This window comes from Crotalus tigris, unplaced genomic scaffold (assembly GCF_016545835.1).
Source record: "Crotalus tigris isolate CLP2741 ecotype Arizona unplaced genomic scaffold, ASM1654583v1 scf7180000024151.2778019, whole genome shotgun sequence".
In the NCBI taxonomy this organism is placed as follows: domain Eukaryota; kingdom Metazoa; phylum Chordata; class Lepidosauria; order Squamata; family Viperidae; genus Crotalus; species Crotalus tigris.
In genome coordinates, this window is record NW_024100413.1 from 810,257 (window position 1) to 837,195 (window position 26,939).

Sequence of the window (26,939 nt, forward strand, 5' to 3'; positions counted from 1 at the left end):
GGTCATTACACAAAGGGAAAAAACAGACCAACCTATCAAAAATAGTGCCATTAAAAACAGAATAAAAACACAAGATAGGCAAGAAAATGGTAAGTGAGCACCTGTCCAGCCTAGACAAGTTCAAATTGCTAGGACCGGATGGATTACACCCCAAGGTTCTCAAGGAACTGGCAGATGTGATCTCAGAACCACTGAACTATATTTTTCAAAGATCCTGGAGCACTGGGGAACTAACTGAAAAAGAGCTGATGTAGTTCCCATCTTAAAAAAAGGAAAAAAAATGGACCCAGGAAATTACAGACCTACAAGCCTGACCTTAATACCTGGAAAGATCCTGGAAAAGATAATCAAACAATGAATCAGCGAACACCTAGAGGCAAACAAAGTCATTACTAAAAGCCAACATGGATTTGTCAAAAATAGATCATGCCAGACAAATCTTACTGCATTCTTTGACCAAGTGACAAAATTAGTGGATCAGAGGAATGCTGTGGATATAATTTACTTGGACTTCAGTAAGGCATTTGATAAAGTAGATCACAACCTACTACTTGACAAGACAGAAAAATGTGGGGTAGACAGCATCACCACCAGATGGATCCGTAGTTGGCTGACCAGCCCGTACTCAGCATGTGGTCCTCAATGGAACTGCATCTACATGGAGGGAAATGTGTAGTGGGGTACCCCAGGGCTCTGTTCTGGGCCCAGTGCTTTTCAACATCTTCATCAACGATTTGGATGAGGGGATAAATGGGGAACTCATCAAATTTGCAGAAGACACCAAGCTGGCAGGAATAGCCAACACTCCAGAAGACAGGCTTAAGATACAGAAGGATCTGGACAGACTTGAACACTGGGCACTATCTAACAAAATGAAAAAAGCAAGGTTCTACATTTACGCAAGAAAAACCAAATGCACAGGTATAGTATAGGGGGTACCTTGCTCAATAATAGTAACTGTGAGAGGGATCTCAGAGTCCTAGTGGACAATCACTTAAATATGAGCCAGCAGTATGCTGCAGCTGCCAAAAAGGCCAACACAGTGCTAGGCTGCATTAACAGAGGAATAGAATCAAGATCACGTGAAGTGTTAATACCACTTTACAATGCCTTGGTAAGGCCAACTTGGAATACTGCATCCAGTTTTGGTCACCGCGATATAAAAAAGATGTTGAGACTCTAGAAAGAGTACAGAGAAGAGCAACAAAGATGATTAGGGGACTGGAGGCTAAAGCATATAAGGAACGGCTGCTGGAATTGGGTATGTCTAGTTTAATGAAGAGAAGGACGAGGGGGGGCATAATAGCAGTGTTCCAAAATCTCAGGGGCTGCCACAAAGAAGAGGGAGTCAAGCTATTTTCCAAAGCGCCTGAAGGCAGGACAAGAAGCAACGGATGGAAATTAATCAAGGAGAGAAACAACCTAGAACTAAGGAGAAACTTCCTGACAGAACAATTAACCAGTGGAATAACCTGCCTCCAGAAGCAGTGAATGGTCCAACACTGGAGGTTTTTAAGAAGAGACTGGACAGCCATTTGTCCAAAATGGTATAGGGTTTCCTGCCTGAGCAGGGGATTGGACTAGATGACCTCCAAGGTCCCTTCCAACTTTACTACTGCTACTACTACTACTACTACTGCTGCTGCTGCTGCTGCTGCTGCTACTATTACTACTACTACTATTATTATGGATCATCGCACAGTCAGCCAGATGTTCAGACTGGATTTGGCATTTTGTCTACCTATCGAGTCCTTACCCAGGGCCTGGGATAGGCAGATGTGGATGTTTGATGGTATTACATGTATTGTCGCAGGATGGAAGCAGTTCCTAGTAAGGCCGCCTTTTGCAATTGACTAATAGCGAATTTGTCAATGCCAATGGTGTTCAAGTGGTGCTCCAGTTGTTTTGGGATTGCACCCAAGGAGCCTATGACTATAGGTACTACCCTTGCTTGCTTTTGCCACAGTCTTTCTATTTCTATTTGTAGGTCTTTGTATATTGTTATCTTCTCCAGTTCTTTCTCTTCTATTCTGCTGTCTCCAGGCACTGCCACGTCCACTATCCAGACTTTTTTGTCTTTCTTATCGACAATTGTTAAGTCTGGGGTGTTATGTTGCAGGTGCTTGTCTGTTGAATTCTGAAGTCCCAGAGCAGTTTAATTTTATCATTTTCTATGACTCTCTCTATTTTATGATCCCACCAGTTTGCTTAGAGGCAAATGATATTTTTTTGCAGATCTTCCAATGCACCATTGTTGCTACTTTGTCATGCCGCTGCTTGTAGTCAGTCTGTGCAATCTTCTTGCAACAGCTTACCAGGTGGTCCACTGTTTCTTCAGCTTCTTTGCATAGGCGGCACTTACTGTCTGTTGCTGTCTTCTCAATTTTGACTTTATATGCATTTGTGCTTAAGGCTTGGTCTTGTGCAGCCAGAATTAGTCCCTCGGTCTCTTTCTTCAATTTCCCTGCTCTTAGCCATTGCCAGGTCTTGTTATTATCTGCTTTCCCAGCTATTTTTTTTATGTATTGGCCATGTAGTGCTTTGTCTTCCCATGCCTCTATTCTGTTCTTCATTTGGTCTTTCTTGTAGGTCAGTTTGGTCTCTCCAGTAGTCAGTAAGCCTTCCTGATATACTAATTTCAGTGCATCTTCATCATTGTTCTTCAGATATTCTTCCAAAGCCACTTTTTCTTCTTCAACCATCTGATGTACTTGTAGCATTCCACGCCCACCTATTTGCCTTGGTAGATAAAGTCTATCAATGTCACTGCGTGGATGAAGGGCGTGATTCATTGTCATTATTTTTCTGGTCTTCTTATCCATTGCTTTTAGTTCTGCTTGAGTCCAGTCCACTATTCCAGCTGTGTACCTAATGACTGGAATTGCCCAGGTGTTGATTGCCTTTATGGTATTTCCTCCATTGAGTTTGGACTTTAAGATCTTCTTCACTCTCTTGATGTATTCACCTCTAATCTTTTTCTTGACTTCAGCGTGCTTGATGTTGTTGTTGTTGTTATTATTATTATTATTATGATTATTATTCTTATTAGAGAGGCAACCAGCCAAACCTCTAGGTAACTAAATGGCAAAGAAATTACAATTCCAGTTAAATTCCTGCCTTAAATTCTTTCTCCTTGTAATAAATGTAATATGACAAGATATCACTGTGGTTATCTTTTTTCAGGATGTTTTTTGACACTTCAGTCTGGTTCATAACTTTAGTATTTTCAGATATGTTGTATGGACTGATATGTTTCACTTCATTTAAGGCCATTACCAGAGCTAAGTAACCACAACTAAGCTGGTACAAACACTGTCAGCATAACAATCACCATTTCCGTTGCCTGACTACCTGACAGTGCTTAGTTTGTTTACTTCCATAAAATCCCTATTAAAAATGGGATGGTGAGTTCCAATATAATATTATAGACCAGAAGAGATCTGATGGAATGAAAATATCCTCATAAACCAGTGGTTCTCAACCTGTGGGTCAGGACCCCATTTGGGGTCGAACGACCATTTCACGGGGGTCGCCAAACAACGCAGTCCGCCATTTTTTTCCCCTTTTCCTTAGCTGTGCTACTCCCTTTTATTCTATTGGCTTTTGAAAGCCAATAGAATAGACTCTCTTGAATAGAGTCTAATTCTATTGGCTTTCAAAAGCCAATAGGAATTGTCCAGGCTGTCTTTGCCCTGCTGAGCCCGCCAAAAGTCCCATTCTGCAAACGGTGCTGCACCAGTTGATTAGTCCTCGACTTACGACCGGTTGGGGGTTGCGGCATTAAAAAGGTTGAGAACCACTGTCATAAACCATCTGATATACACACAATTGTTGACGCTGCTAGTGGACCCACACTATTATGTAATATACACAATTACTGTGTTTGGACAGAGAAATGAAGAATATTGGACTTACATAACACAGAAAAATAAATCAAGTATATAATGAATGTTCCTAATTAAATTTTTACGTATCTCTGCAGAGACAAAAGATTCCTTTTATCTGCTTTTTTTTAAACTGAAACTTCTTTGTGAGGTTTCAGTCTCATAGCTGTTTGGAGAGACATGCTTATCTTCCAGTATCACTTCAGCAGCTTTCTTCATGGTTCTGAAGAATAACACTTTTTAACATCTCCAGCAAAGGATGGAAAATTAGGAGCTTTTCTCCCTTCTGGATGTTTATTGGGGATACTGGAGCATCAGTGGATACCTGAGCCTGTTGACTGACTTTTACAGTAGCAATAAAATCCTCATTTAATGATTGGTGGATGAAAGAGCTATCTGTTAAATCAGCATGTCTGTTAAATATGAATTGGATTTAATTCATTTTCTGCATGGAAATGGGATTTTATGAATGTGAAATTTAAATATTTTCACATGCAAAAAATAAGAAATAATATTTTATACATGCATAGAAATAAAGCATGTAAAAGTCCTCTGTAGGAGAAGAAGTGGCAGAACGTGGGGACAGAATTAAATGAGAGATCAGCCTAAAATCCTTACGTAGTCACAAAAAGAGTAAGACCAATCTCTCCTGAATTCCATGGACTCTTATCTAACTCCAAGCGGGGGCAAACCTTTAGTTGGGAATATTCCTGCACATAAGATATTTTGCAGTAAATCATTTAATTGGACCTTCACATGTGGACGTGGTCTTTTGCACCTGACATCATCTTATCTATTATATCCATTAGGTAGATGGTTTATTGCACTATTAAAAAGAAGTGAAGAAGTCCCCTCTTTTCCCCATACAAAACAGTGAAAATCTGTTTTCTTCTTATCTTTTCAAATAATGAAAATAAATTTCTTCAAAACAGAGGGTCAACATTAGACTCAAAATATTAAGCAAATAATTCTTTCTTTAAATACACTATATATTTTTTCCCTTGATGTAGGCAAGGTAGGAAAACATTTCGAAAGACTATAATATTGTATCATTGATATTTTATGGTGTCAACTATTATTAACTGGTCACATCCATTAAAAAGAAGCACTCATTTTTAATGAATTTTTAATGAATATTTTTGAAAAAGTATATACACCAGAGGAAGAGAACAACAATGAGGCAGTAAAGTAAGATCCAAGTGAACAATAAACAAGGGGTTTACAAGTTTTGCATAAACTATAATTTTTCAGTATATCATTGATTTATTATAGATAGATCTTTTGAGGAAGAATTTTTTTTCATAGGCAATAGCCCCTAAACACATTCTGCAGTGCACATTACTTGTGAGTTCCAATGCATTCAACTTAATTCTAACAATTTCTTATGGAAAGGATAATGCTGCTTGGAGTAATTCAGGATAGGTTTCAAATGTTCTACAAAAGCTGAGCCTTTATCTCTTAGAACTATGCAACTCAATTTTCACAAGAGAGGATTTTCAAATATCTAGTCAGCAACTCATGAAACTTGCAGAACTGCCTTCTTTATAACAATTACAATAGCTATCTGTATCATATTTTCCAAGGTACAAAACTTTGTGCTTTGATTGGTCAGAAAATGTGATATCCTTGCAACAGAATCTCAAGGGAAGACTTATACATGGAAAAAAAATCCTTTGTGCAAGTAGACAAAGACTGATGGTTCAAATCAGCATGTGTACAACATTAATATGCATATCTACTGAAATCTAGGCTACAAGGCATAATGAATATACGGAAGCCAAAGCAATCTGGTTCTTTCAAATACCAGAATTAATCATGTCTTCCTTAAAATAAACAACAACAAAAACCCCTAAGTAACCCACTTTGCTTATTTTGCAGGACCTGAAAATAAGATTTGTACCTGTCACATAACACTTTTAGTAATAGAAAATTACTAGGCTAGGTTACCAGCTTTAGTCATACCTGTGCCACGTGTTGCAATAAAGGTACATTTTGGGCAATCTTCTGCATGTACTACCAAGATCTAAGCATAATCAAATATTCTTACCCTATTCTATGAAACTAAAAGTTCAACCTAGAGATGAACTTGCAAGTCAAAACACTGTTGACTGCATCCCACAATTAGGAATACTGTAAATATTGACATAAAGCATATTGAAATAAACTCAGACTAAATATCCTAAGTAAGTACTTTGAAATTCAATAAAAATTGTGTGAATATGAGGACAAAGTTTTACTAAATTTTTGTTGATTTAGAAAAAGTACATGATAAAGTGAATAAGCTTGATGATTGTGGAACACTTTGAATAATATGGGATTGAAGGCTGGTTACTGAATGCATTAAGAATTACATATGATGGAACTATATGGAATGGTTAACAAATGGTTCAGCGCTGAACAGGGAATAAAAAGTGTTTGGATGAATTTATGAGATCTGCTAAAAGAGAGAGATAAGTTTAGAGAATAAAAACAGTGCATGAAGTTGTGGAAACATGGACAAATATGGAGAAGTATAGTAAATTTTGCTCTGTTTCTTTTTGTTTTTACCAATAGAATTAGTTCACTATTTTTTGCTCATTTTCTTCAATTTATATAATGTTGCTCACTTAAAAGAAATAATTTGACTTACTGTATATGAATGTATGTGTGCATGTAAAAACTGAAGCAGGGTTCAGAAAATATTGTTCTTGTGTTATAGGCACAGTTATTTTTGTAACCTGTTAATAATTGTAGGTCAAATAGAAAATTCAGCTCTCTTTTTGGAGACAAAAATGCCAACTCAGTTTAGCATCTATATACAATATGTGTACTTAAGCTCTCAGGAAGAATCAGTGGCATATGCTTCATGAGCAATGATTACATATATGATTACCTGATGTGTCATTTCTAAATGTCACCTAGGGCAGCTGTCCTGAGATATTTATTATACTATTGTCATATCTTATTCACATAATTTTACAATGGGTCCAGACACAATATTCATTTATAACCTTCCTATCTATTTTCTTTCTTACCAGAAAATCAATTAAGGAAGGGAAGACAACATAGTTAGGCAATATTTTTCAATTGTAGCTGTAGGATCTCTGTATCGGAAAGCATTGCTTGAACATTAAGGCCACTTCAGCCACAACTATAATGAAAATTACATACTTCATCCAATAGGGCCCATGGTATTCATATGTACCCAAATGTTCATCTCAGCTCTCTCCAATTTGCTATCTTCCAAGTATTGAAATTCAGTTCCTTAATTCCCAGTCAAAGCCCTTATGTTTCATGAAAATTATGGGAGTTGAAGTCCAAAACTTCAAAGTTCACCAAGTTTAAATGCAGAGATACACAAGTATCAGGCCCAGATCCATCTTTGAAGGAGAAACTGCCACTAAAGCAAGAAGTTCTTAGAACTTTGAAGCCTACTTTCAAAGATATTTCTTTTTTATCTATACTAATCAGGCCTGGAAGAGGCTGTTTTAAGTGAATTAATAGGCATAAAGTCAACTACAAGGACACAAAGAGATGAACTAGATGGCTTGGACAACATTTGACTCAATCTGACATGGGTATTTCCTTAGGGGTTGGATTGGTAAGTCAATCTGAAGGGTGTGTTTGTGTGATGATAGGTATTAGGCAGAGGATGAAAATCTTGAGTAATATATAGTGGGATGTAAGGTTGTCATTGCTCAGCTTGATGCTAATGATCATAACCGGAAGCACTGATCAAATAGATGGCTGTCTTGGGAGAACACTATATGAATCATTAAGTGAACTTACGTGTGTTCATTCTGAGTTTAAGCAGCTGATCTCAATCTGCTTTCCTGGTCTATAAAGATCTTGCAGCCAAAATATAGAAAGGTGACATCTATATTTAGAAAAGCCAGGGTACAAACATCTAAGAATTCTTGTGTCAGACTAAAACACTTAACAGCACATATTATGGCAGGATACAGTCCATTTCATCAGATATAACCTTTCTGTAAAAAACAAGTATTATTGATTGTTTCCTCTGTGCCTCCTATACTATCATTGTTGGGAAGGCTAGAGAGCAGACATGCCTTAATAAATATATGCAGACATACCTAGGATAATTATTTCATTTAATCAGAAGTGACTTTTCAGGAGGGAAAAAACGCAAAGTGCGAGTATAATTCTGGCCTTAAAATAATATTTTACTAATGCAACCTTATGCTGTAAATTAAAAAACAAAAAAATATATGCCTTACAAATGAAAGCTTAATTCATTTTTCTTATCTAAGGATAACATATTTTTACTTAGAAAAATTCCATCATTTCTTTCCTATTGGAACTATTTCACCGCCATTCTTCCTCCACCTGTATTGTTGCTACATTTGAGGGGCTCTAGTAAAGGCATGGAATTAAGTTGAGGCATCTTTTTTTAGAGAAAGTATCTCTGTCCAGTTTTGGGTTAATTATTGTCCCCTTTCTCCCCCTGCCTGCTGTATTTTAATAGATGGGACTATACTCCACTTATCATAAGGTAATGAAGGAGCATTTGGGGAGAAGAGAAAAGAGAAAGTCTGTCTTGCCCAGGCCAACTGAATGTCTCTAAATTTTGCCCCAACTCACTATATTTTATCTACAAGGAGGTAGATTTTTCTGCCTTAGAATTTTCTTCAGAAGATGTAAAGCTGGCTGTTATGCTGATTTATTTCAGATAACAGCCAAAGACGATGTGTTTGTTTGAGCAACTGCCCCCAGGTCCAGACTACCTCTCAAATTAAGGTTTGTGTTAATTTTTAATTTTTACTTTTGATAAATAGTTTTAATTGTACAACTTAATGCTACACTTTTGTTTTTATTACTTTCATTGCTTACTGTTTCACTCTTAAGACTTCTTTATTGTAAAATTTTTATCATCTGCGTTACTTTGGCTCCTGGGGAAGAAAGAGTTAGAAATATAATTGTCATCACTGCCGTGATCATCATCAGGGGGAGCAGTGGCATTTGTTAATTTCTATCATAATACATTTTCCAACTTTTCATGGATGTATAATTTTCATAACCTTGCTTTCTCCTATCAATCAGTGAAACAATACTTCTTCACAGTGTCCAAATAAATTAGCTATAAGCCGAGCCGTGGTGGCACTGTGATTAGAATGCAGTATTGCAGGCTAATTCTGCCGATTGCCAGCAGTTCGATCCTGACCAGCTCAAGGTTGATTCAGCCTTCCATCCTTCCAAGGTCAGTAAAAAGAGGAGCCAGATTCTTGGGGGCAATAGGCGACTCTGTGAACTGTTTAGAGAGGGCTGTAAAGCTCTATGAAGTGGTATATAAGTCTAATTACTATTGTTATATCTGGTGTACATTGGGGAAGTCTATAGGCTGGTAGAAAAGTATGCTGGCTTAAACAATGCCACTCTTCCTGAAACGTCTCACTATAAGTCCTTGACTTACAACCATTTGTTTAATGACAGTTCAAAGTTACAATGCTGAAAAAAAAATCTTTCAAAAGGCTGAAAAAAGTTCTCATATGTATGGTCCTCAAACATATGAATTTTGTAGTGTTCACATGATCATGTGATGAAATTTGGGCATTTGGCAACCAGCATTTATCTACAATGGATGCAACATCCAGGGATGATGATCTGCAAATTTCCTAACTGGCTTCCAATAACCAAAGTCAAAAGCAGAATTAATGACTGTGTGATTCACTTAACTACTGTGGTGATTCACTTAATGACTGCAGCAAAAAAAAAAAAGGGTATGGCTCCATTAAAGACTGCCTCATTTAGTGCTTTGATTTTGTTTGATGAAAAGTGTTGTGGAAAAGAAACTCTGGCTAGTTTCAATAATCGGTTATAATACTTACAACAAATAATTATTTCTTGACTCTGCTTACCTTGAAGGAATGACACCAGCCTAGAGGTGACAAGAAAAAAGAAACAGAGTAGAATAGTGTGAAATACATGGAAGTTTTCCAGCTACTCTTGCTTAATGCAACCCCTCATTGGTGCATGTGATTTGTCAGTCAGGCTATTCCTGAATTCAGGCTTGATGCTCTTCTGAAAAAGCCTAAACCTCTAAACTCAAAAACACTCCACTTGAAAGGGAAAAGGAGTGGAGAAAAGGCCTGAGATGAAGTAGGATAGAGTGATCAATAACAGTGAGTTTATTTTCGATTAGTACTGTAAGGGAATGGCAGGGCTGGTAGAGCGTGGCCAAGAAGTTCAGTTTTGATCTTCTAGCTGGCAGCAATCCATGTTAGAAGATCCAGGAAATCATACAATTAAGATTGGTGCACATAAAATAAGTTGTTACCAGAATATAGAGTCCACATCACCATAACACACAGAGTAAAAAGTGTAGCCAAGTCAAACTCTTGTCATCAGAAGTAGTGAAAATCTGTAATGCACTTAGTCATGACAAAGCCACCAATACACAGCTGGCAAAACTTGTCTCTTTTTTGTGGTTAAAATTGACTTGTGTCCAGAATTAGACTATTGTGCTTCAAAGAAATGCTCTTTTAAATATCAGGAATCTTATAAAATCCGACATTCTGACTTGGGAACTTTAGGTAGAGGCATTAGCCATAAACAAATATCTCTGCAGAAGTCAGGGATCCAGTCTGTCTTTCAACCCAAACCAAAATACCCTTGTAGGGCATTTCCCAGTGACTGGCAGAAAGGGGGCATAGTGGTCCAGCAGCTTAAGTGGCAAGTGGGTTATTCTCAGTTCTTAACTGTATCAGCAAACATATTTTTTGGTGAAGAATGACCGATTATATTGCCAGCATTAGGAAGAGAAGGAAAAGATGGGAAGGGTTAAGGATGACCTTAGGATGTATCAAATATGAACTAGGGATGAGGTAAAGGCAATGTCATGAGGACATCCAAGATAAAAGAGTTTTTCAGGTAATTTTCATTGCATAATTATGGAACATAAAGGTGAACTCATAGTCTTTATTAGTGGTTAATAAACTAAAATTCAGTTTGCAGCAAGTTGAGAAAGGGCAGGGCAGTTGATTTGTTTATAAAAATGAAGCCTTGGATATGAAAAGAAAAATGACAATGTTATAGAGCATGACAACAAAAACAAATGATAAGCTGGCAAGATGTCAGCCTAATTTTGCAGGCAAGGCTCAAAGCAAAAACAAACTAGAATTGGAGAGAAGATATTGACACTGTAAATGTAACAGACTAATTATAAATAATTCAAACCTAACTATTTGATCTCTTTTGGGATGCTTAAAATTGCTTTGTAAGGTTTGACTACTTTATTATGGTTTGCCACCAACTCTACAATAGACTCTGGAAAAAAAAACTGTGGCCGCAAGCCAAGCTTTTAGAATGATCTCTTTCTTCAAATATTCCAGATCCAAACCTAAGTTTTATATTTTTTTCTGCCTCTCTCTTGCTTTCCTTGCAGCTCCACAGTGATATAAAGAATATGCAGATTCTTTGATGAAGATATTACTCTTGCTTCAACCTTCAAGGTCTTTTAACAACCTGACAAACCTGCTTTGGAAACATATGGCTTGTGGTAAGCTATCATTGGACCTAGTTAGACTGACCCATAGAAGATTTCTAATTCATTGTTCTTCATTAGATGATGATAACAGATGTAGGAATGCAAAGCATTTTTAACTAAACATTTCTCCTTTTGAACGATATTAATGGGTCAGTTATCTATGTTAAACATTCAGTGCAAATTAAAGGGGAGAAACCCCAGACATTATTTTAAGTTTAAACCTATACAGTAAATGATAGACATTGTTGCTGGATATATTTGATTGAGCTATATATTGATACAGTGCAATATTCTGTGCTGGCCTAGGCAAAGGAATTCTAAATATTGTAAAGAAATACCACCTTAAGGAAAGACATATTTTCCAGTTGCAGAGAGTTAAGAATTCTGGCTCTACATTAGAATGATGGAAACATTTCTCTTTTGCCTTTTTTTTTAAACCTAACAATCAAAACAAATCAGATATCTTTATGACCGTCTTTGCCAGTATGGTAAAAAGAGAAATTTTACAGTAAAAATAAATAGTTTATGAAACCATTTTTGTTTTTGGGAAAGGGGGAAAAGAATAGGACAATAATAAGACAATATTATTAATTCAATTTAATATTGAATTAAAAGTTTTGTGTAGTTGTATAACTTGTGAAGATACTTGGGCACCTGGTATGAGAGTGTAGGGGTTAGCATTTCTTAAAAAGTAATAAACATAAATGTATCAGCGTGGCTTTCATCATTGTAAATAATTGGGGAGATCAGATGACGTCTTGGAACTCATAGCAATTGGATATTGCCCTGGACTATGTGATTTGACATTGTTACATTTTCTGGGCCAGCTACTGCTATATTGGAAATCAACACTTTACAAATGTCAAAAATGAAAAGATAATTTCACATAACCAAGAAATATGTTTATAACAGTATATTGTACACCTGTTTTAGAATTCAGTAACATATCCAGGATTCTATTAAGTCTCCTGTAGTTCGATGTAGAGCCTTCTGGTTGTGAAATAGCAGGGGAAAAAACCAACAACAGGTGTGAAACATGCCTTGCAGTTCTGCAGAAGGAACGCCACATGCTACTGTATGCTGCAATGCTTTTTCACAGTTGGAGTAAGCAATTTCATTTGGTTTTGGTTCAGCATCACATTTAAAATATGCTAAAGGAAGGATACTCATTTCAGCTATTTGATACCTAATGCAGAAATAATATTTATTTTACATAAAAAAAGCATTCATGAGTATCTGCTTTTAGATATGGGGAACTGAAAAATCTTGCCATTAAGAAAATACTATTTGTTAAGCACAGTATGTGGAAGTGGATAATTGTAGTTCAGTTCTGTGCATGTTTATGGAGAAGTAAGTCTCACTGTCTTCAGTGGGGTTTCCTCCCAGGTAAATAAGCATACAATTACAGCCTTAGAGACAACTTGTTTCAGACCTTATTTCTCCCTATAGGAACCATGCATCAATTGAGTGTTGACCAGCTGGGTTTCTGCTCTGTTAACAGAAAAGGCTAAAAGCTATCCACAGTTAGACCTGTCCTTCCCAGCTGATGGATTCCTAGGTGATGTGGAAAAAGTATGTTAATATACCAATTATAAGCAAATCCTGCAATGTAAATTAAAAGAAGACTGAAATTCAAAAGTTGTTTATTTGAAAGTTAAATTCTACATTAATGTTTACAGTAGTACTGATGTTTACAGATTCCCACATGTGAGACAAAGATTGCCTTTGTATTGCATTATTTCCCTCCTATTTTTTTTTCTGTTGTCACTATTGTGAAAAAAAAATGATAAAATTTGCAACTTTACTGGGACTCAGATAGGGTGATAAAATACTAGCACTGAATGATTTTGCTGTCTTGCAATTAGCTCATATTTATTTTCTTCTTTTGTTGCTTGCATCTATTGCTCATTTTTAATGTTTTTTTCCTTGCTTGTCTATTACTTCAAACTGGCAAAAGGATATTTATAAATATATAAATTAACTAAAATTACTAAGACTTAAAGCTGTGTAAATATGCACAACTCAAATTGCTCCAAAGCAAATTTCTTCATTATCATATTTATGGAGACCCAGAAGTATAACATCTTGTGTGATTTATACTTAACTACTCTTTATACCTACTCAGAAACAACTTTCCTTGTCTTCAGTGTGGGTTATTCCAACTTTATACATGCATAGCAATGTTTTTAAAATCAGCCACTAGCTATGCCCTGTGCAATATAGTTAAGTGCGTCTTTTTGTAAACAAAATATGCTTCTTTATATTTATTCAAAACAAAATGCAACCATTTAAAATGGAATTTTTAAGGAGATGGCTTGCAACACATTAAACTTAGTATCCATCTCTTTCTTTCCTCTTTCTCTTATTCTCTGACCTGGAAAACTAAATATCTCTTGGCTGGACAGCTGTACTTAAGAGGATGTTCAGGATTGAAGGTCAGGTAATATTGAGGAACTATATTTCCAGATAGCCCCTTTGACACCCAAGCAAGAGAAGGCTACCTGAAAGAGGGCTTCTAAGACTGACTGCAAGATATGAATAGGAACAAAAGAGAAATAAATATAAAGATATATAGTACTCATGAAAGATATTTGACTTCATAAAACTGTTGCTCTTGGCTGCTCTTAGGTTTATCTAGTTCAGGGGTCCCCCAAAAAACTCATGGTCCCTTTTATGACGTTTCAGATTGTTCATCAACCTCCATCGATTTTATTACATGAAATAATTAATCAGTACTACTTTAACTAATAGTACTCTGAATAAGGATATTATAGGTAGATCTCACTTTGCAGTTGGCCTCTTTAGTAACCCTTTGAAGTTAGGACAATACTGAAAAATAGCATTATGACCATTCCTTGTATTTCCAACTGTCCTTGGGTCACATGATCCATATTTGGGCATTTTTCAGCCAATGGGAATTTACAACTATTGCAGTCAAATAACTTCCTGAAAGAGATATCTAGGTGGTTCCCTGATGCTTCAACTTCATAAGATAAATTCTAAGTATTCCCATCAACTAAGTTTGTTGGTTCTTGATGATTATCACCTTTGCTCTGGTTAAATATTTTAGCCTCCAACTTTATTTCTAATGTTCCAGCTAAATACATACTTTGAAATGTAATTATGCATTAGTAAGCTGAATTAATAACATAGACAGTTCTCTTTCTCTAGAACTATAAGAATATGCGAAAGACATGTCTCCCTTGTGTTTATATGCACAAGGTATACATAACTGTAACTAACAATCTCACTGAATGACAGATTTAAGCACACAGGCTATCTAATTGTATTATGACACATGGCTAAATATACAAAATGATTTTATTGAAAAGTGTGTCTAAGATGCTAAATAGTTTGACAGTTCAGTTGATGATCTTTCATCTTCAGATATGCAAGTCATTGTCAATTACAGATGTTGACTTCAGATCAATTTATCTAGTCTTTGCTTATATAAATGTACATCTATTTATTATGTAAGAAAGGATGTGCAAACTGAATCTGCTGGAGAAACTAAATTACTTTAAGTATGGCTTGGAAGCTTAGGTTTGGCATGCAGAAACCACTGTAGGCTAACCTATTGACAGTATGTGGTATAAAAAGGAATAAAATAAAATAATTATATTCTTATTGCTGCTGTCATTTATTTATTCATTTGATTTGTAGAGCCACCCACTCACAACAGTGACTCTGGAAAATAGGCATTTAAACATCCTTCCCAAGGAGAAGGCTGAGATGTATTTTATTTACTCTGTGTTTATTTTAAATATTTATTTGCTGCCTGTCACACCATGCCACCTGTCTCATTACTAGAATAAAATTTGAAACTGGATACCTCTGTGGATAAATTAAAATTTTCCAAAATTAACAAGAGAATGTTCATATAGATCAGTGGTTCTCAACCTGTGGGTCGGGACCCCATTTGGGGTCAAATGACCATTTCACAGGGGTCGCCAAATAACACAGTTCGCCATTTTTTTCCCCTTTTCCTTAGCTATGCTACTCCCTTTTATTCTATTGGCTTTTGAAAGCCAATAGAATAGACTCTCTTGAACAGAGTCTAATTCTATTGGCTTTCAAAAGCCAATAGGAATTGTCCAGGCTGTCTCTGCCCTGCTGAGCCTGCCAAAATCCCATTCTGCAAACGGTGCTGCACCAGTTGAGTAGTCCTTGACTTACGACTGGTTGGGGGTCACGGCATTAAAAAGGTTGAGAACCACTGATATAGGTCATTTGTTAAATGTTGATTGTTATAACAAAGCTGAGGTGAGTTCATTGTATATCTGTCCTAGCAGAATTATGTTACAGTGAATGTTGCTCAAAATAGACAAAATTCTTCATGTACTCTTTTGAGCTTACTTACCGCTTGTTTAGCAACTGTTCAAAGTTGCAATGTTGATGATACAATGTTGTGAAGTTCAAAGGTGCTGAATGAGGGGTATTTATCACCAGTCCTTGAAGTTCCACCTATTGCACCATCTCCATGGTCATGTGATTGTGATCTGGGTATTTGGCAACCAATGCAAACTTATGAAGGTTACAGCAACCCACAATAGCAATAGCAATAGCACTTAGACTTATCTGCCATTTCATAGTGCTTTACAGCCCTCTCTAAGTGGTTTTACAAAGTCAGCATACTTCCCCAACAATCTGGGTCCTCATTTTACCAACCTCAGAAGGATGGAAGGCTGAGTCAACTTTGAGCCACTCAGAATTGAACTGCTGGTGTGAGCAGTGAGTTAGCCTGCAGTACCTCATTTTAACTACTGCACCGCCATGGTTCTTATATCACAATCAGACGATAGATATTTGCAACCTTCCCTGATGACTTCCTACAAGCAAAAGCAAAGTGGAAGCCAGCAGAGAAGGCCGAACGTCACTTGGGTAAGTCTCTTCCATCTGGTACAGCCACACCTGGACTCCCAAAAAAGTGCTTAGAATGTGTATGTGTGTGTGTCCACCATATTTTAGAAATGCAGATCTTCTTTCATGTCACATAAAATCTGGTAACACAAAAGAGAGAGAGAGAGAGAAAAAAAAGTTAGTCACATGTTCATACCTTGAGCTGAATTGATATAAACTGTACCTTGATCAACATTATAAAAAATCCTGTTTAGAAAGAAAATCCATATTTGCATATGAATCCATGGAATATTTAAAACATCTGTAACAATTTGCTTATTGTGCCCAGTCTTGAAGCCATTTGAAATCGCGTATGGCAGCTGAAATTAGCATACATTGGAATATTTAACCATGATTCACCATATAAAATTAGTTAATTTTTTAAAGTACAAAATGGTGAAATAGAAACAAAATAAGAAAAATAACAGCAGCTGTTCAAGATGTGTATTAGATCTTTTTTTAAAAAAAATTCCCCTGCTCACAGAAAATTAACAGGACCAAGACGAAGTTAATTTAAAAGTTCAGAAGTTCTTTTAGGAACCACAATTCACCAATGGAGCACATGCTTCACATAATAGAAGGTCCTAGAATTGAATAGAAGATTCAATACCCAAATATGCCAAAAAAAAATCCTGCTTGATGCCATGAAGAATCATTGGCAGTCAGTGTTAATATATACCTCTGTGCAACGCTTCTGGTTTCACTTCTTTAGGTATTGCTCTGTGGAAAGGAACCTTTAGAGTACTATAAGAATTTACTAACATAAAGAGATAAACAGGCAAACTCTTTGAAAAATTTGAATAAATCTTAGGTAATCAAAAAGAAGTTCTACTATTATCATTAATGTATATTATAAAATTGAAACTGATTTCAAACAAATGTAAAGTAAACAAAAATCACAAAAATCCACATTTCTTTCACAGGTAGAAAACTTTTAATCTTAGTGCTTCAAAATTGCTTCTTTGTTAAGACACAATGTGCTTGTAAGGACCTACCTCAGCTAAGTCACCCAAGAAAGCAGAACTCTTGAAACAGGCATTGTCTCAAAAGGAACTTTTATTAGGGGCTAGTGACAACAGGGAATCAAGGTGAGGTCTGAGAGAAAAACCCACAAAGCAGTATATTAAAAGCACCATTCAATAATCCTCCCCTCCAGTATCCCAGTGTTCCTTTGAATCCTAACCAATCCATAGGTGGCATAGTGTTTCGGTAACTGGTCTTTTTGGTGGGTTCAAGGTCTTTCTCACTTCTGATTTCTTCTGGCTCCAAGTGCAAACCGTCTCTCAGATAAGAGAGAGACATTCCATCCTCTGGGGGAAGGGCATCATAGCAGATATTGCAAAGCAATCCCAAATCTCCCCCCTCCCAACAGAATGGCAGGTCACAAAGAAAGGCTACAGAAGTAGAAAATAGGTATAGGGTTAAAATACATTTCTTTGGGGACCCGATAGTGCTCCTATTAAAACTGTATGGATGCTTCCAGATAGATGACACCAGAATGTATAGGAATGTGGATGTTTCCAGATAAATGCTACTAATATGTAAATTGTAGAGATGGGTTTGAAAAAAAAATATCCAGCAGACATTAATAAACACCAGGTTAGCCATGAAAGGGAAGAGAGAGTCAGGAAGAAGCTCACTGTTGCTGTGCCTTGATTCTCTAACATAAGAAGGGCTGAAAAAAAGGCTTTGAAGACTATTATCCATCCATCCATCCATCCATCCATCCATCCATCCAGCCAGCCAGCCAACCATCCATCCATCAATCTATCCAATTTATATAGCCACTCATCTCAAATATATGACTCTCGATGGCTTAAAAATGATTAAATAAATAAATAAAATAAAATTAAAAAACAGAGCTGCAGAAAACCTATTTCTTGAGTTAGTCAACCTTAAAAGACTGACACCCCCCCCCATGGAAAGACAGAACAAACAAACAAACCCTGTTTTGCCTTCTGCTGTGGATTTTTTTTTTAGTTTAAAAATGAATGTGCAGAAATGTATTTAAAAAGGGGGCACCTCATCTGGATGTGTGTCATGATTTTTCAGTATCAACGTGTATTTTGGTGTATTGCATAGTTCCAATACTTACATATATGTGGGATTTTGCTAGGCATATTTACTTGGAATAAGCTGCACTAAGTTCACTGGAGGAACTACAATTCACAAATCAGCTCTAAATATAAGCTAAAATCTGATATCATTTATAATTCTGACAAAAGTATTTAAAGCTACTGGGATAGAAATGAGGACACCATTAGCCCTAACCCTAACCCTTAAGCATAAAATCAGCAGGTGGTTCTGAGGCAGTTGGTCTTCTTCAAACCTGGGAAGAAGACTTCTAAACCAAGTCTTCTAAAGATGTTAAGAAATCTGCAAGGACTGGTATAGACAGATGCTAAAATTCAACACTGACTTAATGGACACCAAAACCCCAAATCATATTCATGATCCAAAAGTCATATTCACCAAGCCATATTAAGATTATCTGGGCAATGGATCTGATATTGATAATATCTGGCTACTTGTTTAGGTCATTTTTGTTGATCCTAAAAAAAGGACATTACCAAAGTGATTTTGTATTTGTTCTGATAGATAAACATAACCACAATTGCTTTTTATATTCTTTAGATAGTAGAATTTCAATTCAGTTCTATTTATCTTTATGCCAAAATAAAACTTCACATACAATTTATCCTGGGGTAAATTAACAGTGCAACTTAGTCTCATCCTTCATAAACATTGCAAAATTCTGATGGTTATTAAGAGTGGTATCTCTTAGTACCATAGCAGTCTTTCATTTCTTGCTCTAGGGAACTCAGGGTTATCAGTTTCTGTCTAGACTGTTATGTCGTTAATTTGAGGGTTATATTTTGTTTTATACCGTTTTGGTTTTCAAGAACATGTGGGAATCTAATATCAAATAAATGACTGTATAATGGATAGTTCTTTAGTTGTGATAGCACACAATGTCTCCAGTTATTAGAAGTTGCAGACAATCTGTGTTCAAGGATTATTAAGTAGTCTGCACTGAATTTCGTCATTCATTTCATACCATATGCAGTCATGAATTAGTTGATAGTAATCTGTTAATAAAAATGTAATATTCTAAATTATCCACCATAAAGATATTCATGTTTTCAAAAATAAAACTTTCTTTGCAATCTTTTAAGATGCTGAAATGATTAAAATATTTCTTTCCATAATAAGCTAGAGAAAAATAGCATCTTTATTTTCTGTGAAAGGATAATCTCATATTAAAATATTGTAGTAACTTTGACAAGGCTAATAACTTTTATTATTCTGGCTATGCTCAGTATAACCAATGATTTAAAATATAAATAAAAGATTTTATTATTGAGGCTTTTGAATGTTTCTTTAAGTTATAATCTATTCTTTGGCTTGATAGGCATGACTAGATGAATAAATATGCTAAGTATGGTGTAGAATAGAGATGATCTAAGCACCGTTTCATTCACTATAACGTAAGCGGTTATCATCAAAGATCGCTTACCTTTAACCCCCTCCATGTTTGAATTTTGAATTCACCTGGAAGAATGCAAACAGTCAGAAATAGAAGAAAAAGAATTGCTTTTGCAATTGTACTTGCAGATACAATGCAGTTATTGCATTGATTCAAAGGGACACAAATAACCTTTTTTACAACTGTTTTACTAGGTAATAATTTAAGAATATGGAATGTATGGAGAATGGTGGTCTAAGCAGTTGAGTTAGCAACTCTACAGGTTGATCTACACAACCAAGTTCCCTCATTCCTATATATTTTTCAAGGGTAGGAACACACCGGTTCAAGGTTGACTCAGCTTTCTATCCTTCTGAGGATGGTAAAATGAAGACCCAAACTCTTGGGAGTAATATGCTGACTTTGTAAACTGCTTAGAGAGGGCTGTAAAGCACCGTGAAATGGTATGTAAGTCTAAGTGCTATTGCTATCCTCTACTTACAGTTTCACCTTCTGCATTTTCCTACTACACATCAAAAGTTGTCATTTCCTATTTATACTGATACAATAGTGCTGTCTATGTGGTCTGCTGTGATCCAGTTTTTACTGTGCAGTGTGGTGGGAATGTTCCCTGTCAAATCTCACTACCCTTGATAAACTTTTGAGCATGAGCTGCTGGGATATCTGCTTTCCTCTGAAGAGACTTCAATCCATGAAGTCTCCATCTTTATTTCACCAGAACAATGAAACCCTGACTTATAATATTTCATCTTTAGTTATCATATAGAGAAAACCCCAATTCTGCTTTCTCTGGATTCTGCCATAAGAGGGAGAGAAGGGGGAGAACAAAGGGGCTTTATGGCCCTCACTTCCTTCAGTATACTTCTAAGGAACTGAATGTGTGTATTGCAAAAGAACTAACCATAAGAATGGGCCATTTCCTTTCATGTAGTTTCTTTGAAGTCTCCATCCAGCCGGGCAGTAATGAAAAGGGGGTGGAAGTGTAATGCCTGAGACTGTCGCTGAAAGAGGGGATTGATTGGGTGGGGCTACTGGGGAACCCCTTAAAACCTTGAATTGGGGAGCTTGGACCCCAAGTCCTGTCTAGAACGCCTGCAACCATTTTCTCTTAATAAAGGATTCCTGTTGGAAGAATTATTCCAAGAATTCTGTCTTCTTAAGATGCAAAGTGGGGTGGGTTGAAACTTCTAGTCCAAATGATAGGAAGAAATGTAAAGTAGTGAATATTTCTTCCTCTTCCTTGGTTCTGGCTGACCAATGAACAATACTTGAAATGTATCAAGTATGAGAGGAATAAACAGAAAATTGGTCATGTAAAGCAAAGGCAACCACACGTTCTTAAAAACCAACCCAAAGAAAAGAAAGTAATTGGTACTTGCTTTCCAGACAAAGATATGTGTAGATTAGACCATAGAAGCCCATCAATCAGAGGTCATAGTAAGTATATTCAGACTTCAGATTGTCACTGTAATAAAGGCAAAGGACATGGTTGAAGCCATAAATATTTCTTAATCAGTCTTCATTGCCAGCCAGTTTAAGACAGTTTAAGGCTCATATAAGGGTCCTATGTCTGTTCATAGTGATCATATCCCATCACAAGTTACTTCTTTTAACAGTAAAGTGATTTTTCCTGTCTTCCTGTCACATGTGAAATTGTATTTTGGTTTTACTGTTAAACACACCTTTTCCAATGTCCCATATATATCTTTGCTGTTTTATGTTAAATATTTCAAACTGTTTGCATTCAACTCTTCTGTTTAGTCAGAACATTCTATCAATGGATAGTGATTTAAATTGCTTATTGTGCCTGTTCTGGAACTTGGAAAGCTAAGCCAGCGGGATAAAATTTTAGAAACCAGAGATTAGAGAGAAAAAAATAGCTTTACACTTCTTACACACACATACAAATAAGTGTAGCTTCAATCAACTCATACGTGATTAGAAAATAGTCCTGTTCTAATTTGGATACATGTGGCTGTATCAGTTTAATCATTAAAGAAGCAGGGTCAGTTTGATACAATGGTTAAGGTGCTGGCCTAGAAACCAGGAGCCTGGGAGTTCCAGTCCCATCTTAGGTATGAAACCCAACCAGGTGACTTTGGGCCATTCATTTTTATTCATCTAAATCCATCACACAGGGTGGCTGTTGCAGAGAAAACAGGGGAAGAAAAGTACATTAGTATGTTTGCCATCTTGAGGTATGTATGTGTGTGTCTGTGTGTGCGTGCTTGTGTGTGTGTGCATGCGTATAAATAATTAAATAGCATTAGGATAAAAGTCTTAATAAAAGGGAAATATTGCACAATTGGTGCTTGATAATTTTGGGTTAGCTTAAAATCAAGTAGGATTGACACCATAAGTGACTTATTAGCCCCTTTGGATTAAAGATAATGATATGCAGAGTGGCTTATTAGTAAATATTAGCCCTGTTGGATTAAAGATCATGTTATGTAGAGCCTCTGTAGGACAAATTATAAGGGGAAAACATATTATATTTTACATTTTGCAAATTGCCCTAGGGTATTTTTTCGCACTCTGAGTAAAAAGATAATATTTCAGATTTTCACATTACTTGTGAAAATATGCAATCAGATATTGCTGCTGGTGTTTTCTATACAAAGGCAAATACAGTTAAAATGAGTAAATGAGAACAGCATTTGATCTCCAAGATAATCTATATTGACCGAGAAGAGAGGAAGAAAAACAGTCCAGGTTGCCAGGCTTGGCAAGTTAACATAGCCAGTCATTTCCCTTTTACTGTAAGTACCACTTTTGGGGGTCTAGTTCCCAGCAATGGTATCACACCATGGGGAAGAGAATGATTAATCCCTTTTGTTATATTCATTTTTGGGAAAACTGTCCCAGGACAAAACTACTTCAATGGCTAAAATATATCAAAGATAGGTTGACAATTGGAGATATACAATAGATAGAGGTCTAAGATTTTCTAAGCAGGCTCATCTCTTAAAATCAATATAGATAAAAGACATTTATAGCATTATGCTATTACACTTCCAGGCGGCTGATATTAACATTTTGACAGTAATAATGTTGCAAGCTCAGAAACTGAATTTATAAGAAGCAATGTCTGTAACATTAAATTTTAAGGGGTCTGACACGGTATTTTATGCAAACTCTCCTCCTCCATTCACTGAAATGAATTTGATCCCATAAATCACACTTGAAATAAAATTTGCCTAAAAAGCAATTGCTTTTATCTTAAATATTAGAGCTTAACAAATAACAAAACTTCTTCTCCAAATTTTCCATTTTTATTATAGACATTTGTAATATAACCTTTTTTATTGTGAAACTTTGGCTTGAACATAAACGGTTGCCTTAGAACTATAAATATTTCAGATGTGCTGTACTTTCTGATATAAGCAGGTATAGAAGGAATATATATTTCAGTTGCCATTCGACTTTGAGTTATCTTCTTAATGTAAAATTATGTGCTCTCAATAATGTTGTCATCAGATTAATAATTTATTCTTTCCCAAATGAGAACATAGTTTTTGCTGAAAAGAAGAACTTTGTTCCCATTTCCTAAATCAACAATATCTGAAACTGGCAAGATGGTGGTCACAGAAGCATGATCTTAGCCCTTTCTATGTGTGTACATGTATTGATGTAGCATGCATATTTAAGGAGGTATGCTTCAGTTGTGCTACTGCGACCACCATCTTGTTTGTTTTTGTCCGGCTCTCTCATGGATTCCATGGCCCCAGTATTATTCCTCTCAAATAGGAAGGTTTTATTTTATTATTTTTTACTTCACTTTTAGTATTTTTATAAATATCTCAAGGTGGTAATCATATCTAATACTCTTTCCTCCTCCTCCTCCTATTTTCTTCACAACAACAATCCTGGGAAGTGGGTTGGGCTGAAAAAAGAGTTACCTTTCATGGCAAAGGTGGGAATAGAACTCACTGTCTCCTAATTTCTAGCCTGGCGCCTTAGCCACTTGACCAAACGAAACAAATTTACCAAGAATAGATTACAGGTAGTCCTCAACTTAATTACCACAGTTGGGTTATTTGCTATACAAGGCAGTTGTTAAGTGAGTTGCACCCAATTTTACTCCTCTTTTGCTACGGTTATTAAGCAAATAATTGCAATTGTATGTGAATACACAGTCATTAAATGAACACTCCCCCCCACACACACTTACTTTGCTTGTTGAAAGTTGGCTGGGGAGGTCACAAATGACAATCATGGGAACCTGGGATTCTGCAATTATCATAGAAATAACAGGAGTCAGTAGAACCATCAGAAGCTTTGTGTAAAGATCAATGGCAAAATGGAAGACATGATTGTTGGTCAATGGTACTAGGCTGGGATAGGTTAATATCATGACAGGAATTTTTCAAGTAAATTCACTATCACCATTACAGTTTGTCATTGCACAGACTACCAATGAAGGAAAATATTTGTAGCTCGGGGTTGAGATGTGGGGTCATTGGTGCTCTCTGACCTTGCTTGTTTTCTTGCAGATGTTTCATTACCTTAACTAGGTAACATTGCATAGACTCCTCTGTAAACAATACTGAACAAATCAGGTCAGGCTATCAAATAATATAAACATCACTGCTCAACACTGTTCATATATGTAGCCAAGATATTGCAAAGTTGTTTGGCCTGGACAAAAATGCAACTTTGCTATCAACAGGGGAAAACAGTAAAATCTGAAGGAATCAAGATCCTCTTTAGAAATAATATTAAGATCTGGATAAAGAGGATGACTACAAATACCTGGGCATTCTTTAAGCTGACAACATCAAGCACACTGAAATCAAGAAGATTAGAAGTGAATGCATCAGGAGAATGAAGAAGATTTTGAAGTCCAAACTCAGTGAAGCAAGTATCTTCATGGCAATTAATACCTGGGCAATTCTGATCATTAGAAACAAAGCTGGAATAGTGGATTGGACTCAAGAAGAATTATGATGAAGTCTTGATCATAGTTAAGCATCTTTTCTGCCCTTCCTTTATAATTTCATAAAGACATCCTTAGAGGCAAGACTTCATAAAACTAAAGCCATAGTTGAAGAAAAAACACCACTGAACAGAGTAGCAGTGACATTTTGCACTTGTAGATGAGCCTTCGATTAATAAAAATTCTAGCTCTCTGGGTAAACATCATACCAAGCATATCAGTTTGACTATACCAACAATATATATGTATATGCATACAACATAAATTAAAAGCTATTTATTCAATTCAACATTGAATTTTACTTATAAAGGACACATGGTTGTCTCTTGAATAACACTCCTTTGTCATCTTAATGTACAGTACATACTTTATTTACAGAGATTAAGAGTTTTGTAATTGTGTGACCAACACAAATCAAGAATACAAACCAATGTACATCATAATGTAGTTTGCTTATTTGTTTTAGCATAAATGAATCATGATATTTCTATGGTTGAAGAAGAAGACCTCAGCTGATTTCTGGAAATGAGTTCATAATTACTCAATAATTTGGAAATAACAATTACTGTCTTTTTCTGAAATCCTTTAGTCCAGTAATCTTTTCTTATGTTAACTAAACTCATTCCTGGTTTCAGCCTACTTTTCATTCCCTTCTTAAGCTAAAATGTTCTTCTGCAAATGAGATTTTATTACAAAAGGGAGGGATAAGAAGAGAAAGTAGCCATTTTAACTGGGCTCAGATGTTTCAAATTTATCTAAAATGTTAGATTTAAAGGAATGTTAGATTTAAAAGGGTGTTAGATGTAAAAGAATCCAGCTTCTTACAGCAATTATTATCTGTGGCTCACATTATTCCTATTCAATGATTATTAATGTACTATGAATAAATCCTTACAGATGAAGATATGTTCTTTAAGTAAACTCCAAAGAAAAAAAAATCAACTTATTTTTTGTCTTTCAAATTTATAGAAATCAATATTTAGATAAGGCAATATTTTACAACTTGTCTTTGTCTAGGGAATGCTGAGAGCTGAGATACAGATATTCATCACATGATACTTTACCAACATAGAATTTCTTAATTAATATAGGAAGAACCATGATAGTATGTAAATGAATTCAAGCCACAGAATTTACAGTACATGGCTTTTTGCGCAGGAATGTTTTCTGCATTGTTGGAACAGTACAGGTGAAGGTCAGAAAATGACTGTATTCCCATAATATGAGAAATGGAACATTTCCCCAGTTAGGAATGATGATGATGATGATGATGATAATAATAATAATAATGTGCAGATGGAATTAGTCCATTCTGCTTGCCCAAGAAAGAGACAAAAAAGTTAATTCTGGCTGCACAAGACCAAGCCTTAAGAACAAAGGCATACAAAGCCAGACTTGAGATGACAGCAATAGACTACAAATGCCGCCTCTGCAAAGAAACTGAAGAAACAGTGGACAATTTAGTTAGCTGCTACATGAAGATTACATAGACTGACTATAACCAACAGTAGTAACAATGGTACACTGGAATATCTGCAAGAAATAACATTTGTCTGCAAGCAACAGCTGATGAAACCACAAATCAAATAAAGTAATATAAAATGAAAAAGCTAAAGTACTCTGGAACCTTAGACTTCAAACAGACAAGCACCTGCCCCATAACAATCCAGACTTAACAACTGTCAATAAGAAAGACAAAAAAAAGTCTGGATAGTGGACATGGCAGCACCTGGGAGAGAAATCAGAAAAGAAGAGAAAGAACTGGAGAAAAATCACAAAACCGCAAAGACCTGCAAATAAAAATAGAATGATTTGAACAAAAGAAAGTGAAGTTAATACCAATAGTGCCTTGGGTAAAATCCCAAAACATTTGGAGTACCACTTGAACACCATCGGAATTGAAAATGTCACCATCGATCAATTGAAAAAGGCAGCTTTTCTTGGAACAACTTCTATCTTGTAGGATACTTTTAACAGAATCAAACAATAACATCTGCCTATCCCAGTCCCTTGGAAGTACTTGATAGGTGGATAAAAATGCCAAATCTAAAAATCTGGCTGATTCTGTTATAGTGACTCTGGGTGTTTTACAATTGTTAAAATATTTAAAACTCAGAACAAAACAAAACACCCCCACAACAACAGCACATGACAAAGGAACAACAGTGACATTTGGGGGGGGGGATTTTTGTTTTGAATGATATGCTATAAATGCTTCCTTCTATGCAATGCTTTGATTAAAATACTAAG

General features: G+C 36.0%; 1 long non-coding RNA gene across 2 annotated transcripts; it reads left to right on the forward strand.

The window, feature by feature from the left end:
• The first annotated feature begins 8,461 nt into the window (after positions 1–8,461).
• Positions 8,462–14,998, forward strand: LOC120298810. 2 transcript variants are annotated; one of them, XR_005554231.1, is made up of 4 exons: positions 8,462–8,621; positions 8,925–9,081; positions 11,266–11,379; positions 12,817–14,998. It is a non-coding gene; the product is annotated as an uncharacterized LOC120298810 (long non-coding RNA). The 2 variants fall into 2 exon arrangements; XR_005554232.1 differs by lacking the exon at positions 8,925–9,081.
• The last annotated feature ends 11,941 nt before the right edge of the window (positions 14,999–26,939 follow it).